The 3,019-nt window shown below is 36.8% G+C and overlaps 1 non-coding gene across 1 annotated transcript; it reads right to left on the bottom strand.

The window, feature by feature from the left end:
- Nucleotides 1-766: 766 nt before the first annotated feature.
- On the bottom strand, nucleotides 767-873 carry LOC129476521 (U6 spliceosomal RNA). Its single transcript, XR_008654962.1, has one exon. It is a non-coding gene; the product is annotated as a U6 spliceosomal RNA (small nuclear RNA).
- Between the last annotated feature and the right edge of the window lie 2,146 nt (nucleotides 874-3,019).

Below are 3,019 nucleotides of genomic sequence, written 5' to 3'. Positions count from 1 at the left end.
GACATGCATGAAATGAATAAGGCCTGATGTAAGGACGAAGCTGTGTGAATGCTGAGATTAGAGGAGTGGTTATGGAAGTGAAAAACACTTCAATAAAAGAAGGAAGAAAATCTGTTAGCTGATAGGATTGCCAGATAAACTACAGAGTTCCAAATATTGCATGAGACGTACACTAAAAAATTATTTGTTTTTTACTTGAAATTCAAATTTAACTGGTGTTCTGTACCTTTATTTGCTAAATCTGGTACCACATATGAGTGACAGAGAGGGAAGATTGTATGATCCTATGCATATTTTGATAGGTCAATGTCCTTTTTCTTGGGCAATTCCAGTGATTGTGTAACTGAAAAAAATACTATTTTGAATAATGAGAAATAAGCAGTGATGGAAAGAATGACCTTTAGTGTTCATGCATGATTTGTTTTATGAGGTTAAAAGTTTATGTCTGTTTTCTTTTAGAACAGGGACAATGGTAAGGTCTTTTATGACATCACTGTGTTTATTTTAAAATAAAAGTTCCTTCCTTTATTCCTGTCTTTATCTACTGAGGTAATGAAAGGATGGAAGTAAGTAAAACATACTAACATAATTTAAAGAAGTTGAGGTAATTTTTTGAGTGGTTTTGGTTACACAGAGGAAGGATTTCTTCATGGAAGGGATATTTAATACTAAAATGTTTAAGTCACTTGTCCTCCTAACTTTGTGGCTCTTTGAAGAATGATAGAAATGTGAATGAATGATACACTCTATATTCTTTTTTTTAAAATATAATATGGAATGCTTCACAAATTTGCATGTCATTCCTGCACAGGGGTCATGCTAATATTCTCTGCATCATTCCAATTTTAGTATATGTGCTGCCAAAGTGAACACCACTCTATATTCTTGACTGGACTCATAGCATATTTTTTCAAAGATTAAAGATATGTTTTGAACCACAGCTTATTTTTATAATGCTGATTAACTTTTAAAATAATTTATTTTATATTGAAAGGGAAAAATTATGAAATACTCTATATAGTACAACTGTAAATTCCTGAAATAAGGATGTGTGTTTTTAAAAGAAATATTTTATACTTATTAGTAGCAGCATTTCATTGGTGAACTTCTAATTGATCTTTTATTTGCTTGTAACTTCTTTGTTACTCCTATCCAAGATAGAAATGTAGAGACTGCAATAGGTTTTTGATATTCAGTCTAAGTGTGTTAAATATTTAGTCCAGCTGGGCATGGTGGCTCACTCCTATAATCCCAACACTTTGGGAGGCTAAGCGGGCAGATTGCCTGAGCCCAGGAGTTCAAGACCAGCCTGGGCAACATGGCAAAACCCTGTCTCTACAAACAATAAAAAAATTAGCCAAGCATGGTGGTGGCATTCCTGTAGGCCCCGCTACCTGGGAGGCTGAGGTGGGAAGATGGCTTGAGCCTGGGAGGTCGAGGCTGCAGTGAGCCATGATGGTGCCACTACACTCCAGCCTGGGCGACAGAGTGAGACCTCTCTCTCTCTCCTCTTTCTCGCTCTCTCTCTCTCTCTCTATGTGTATATATACATGTATATATAACATTTATGTATATATATATATAATATTTAATCCTTTCAGAATTTCATACTTAACTTAGTCACTGAAATCACTGAGCTCAAACAATTTCCACGTACTTTTCAAGTTTCATCCAGAGAAGACTAAAAGAAGTGCTATCCATTTAATCTAGAAATCAATTAAATTTCCAAACCATTTAGAAAATAAAGTCCTACACAACAAATAGATGTCTAGAGACCCTAACTTGTCAAGAAAAGAGAGAGAGCAACAGAGACCAGAGATGACACTATTCTTCATTAAAACACATGAATTTTGTACTAAGGGACACAAACTGCCCTCCTAGATTACCTCTAGTGTCGTATGATCATTTCCAATTTGTTCTGGCCACTAATGGTCAGCAGAGCATTCTGAATGGAATCCCCTACCTCCTTCCTAGAAGCTTCCTGACTCTCCTCTTTACCACAAAAGTCAGTACCAAGGACCAAAGATTTCATAAAGTAAAGGAAGTCTTTGGAATCATCCAAGATGCAGTAGCTACCTGCTGTATGTGCTGAATCCACCCCTTAATAGCAAAACGAAAACTAGATGCTCTCAGGCTATTGGGTACATGAGAAGGAAGGGTACAGATCCACAATCTGGGTAGAAACTGTTTCTTTTCCAGCAGTTATTCTTCCGTCTAGGGGGCTCCTTCAACAGCCCAGAGCCCAGAGAGTTCCCCTGGGTAAAGTTCTGAAAAGTCTCAAGAAGGAAGGAAGAAATACCCAGTATGCTAGCATTGTATTAGGGAAGTGAAGGATGATGAAGAAAAACTATTATTCATTCTCAAGCACTCTTCCTTGAACCCTGGAACGAGAAAGCCATTTCCTGTCCTGTTAGAGGCTGGAGTGTCATTTAATTGTGAAATGGAAATGATTATTGCAGTGGAAATAATAGACTCAACCAGCAAAGAATATTCTAGTTAGCTCAACTGAACTATTACTTATTCACAGTTTTGCCCTTGCGTTTTAAGGAGCAGATTTATTAATCCTGTTTTATCGGAACTATATTGACAGCGAAAATGTGACAGGTGACCCTGGAGCCAAGAGACTGACTTTCTTCTTTAGCAAACATGAGAATTTAAAATGCAGCCAAGTGTGACGTTCAAAATAATTCCCTCTGAAAGAAGCCACGCATTTTTGTTGTCATTGCTTTAAAAACACTGGGAATTGCTTTCAGAACTGGTTCCAAAGTTGTACAAGCAAAACAAAACAACAGCCAAAACAAATTAGTATCCTGCCTATATAGATCTATCTCGCAGAACAACTACAAAAATTTTTTATCTGAATCTTCCATTTAAAGAGAATGTTACAATAATACTCACAATAAACAGATAAAAGGGAAAGTACTTTGGAGAAAGCTGTGCTGGTTGATGTCCAGACTCCTACCAACCTGCTTTCCTCTCAAGCTCTACCAAGCTCCATTAGAAATTTTCTTGGAAACCA

The sequence above is a fragment of the Symphalangus syndactylus genome, chromosome X (assembly GCF_028878055.3).
Source record: "Symphalangus syndactylus isolate Jambi chromosome X, NHGRI_mSymSyn1-v2.1_pri, whole genome shotgun sequence".
Classification (NCBI taxonomy): Eukaryota; Metazoa; Chordata; class Mammalia; order Primates; family Hylobatidae; genus Symphalangus; species Symphalangus syndactylus.
This window is presented reverse-complemented; position numbering and strand designations above follow the sequence as displayed.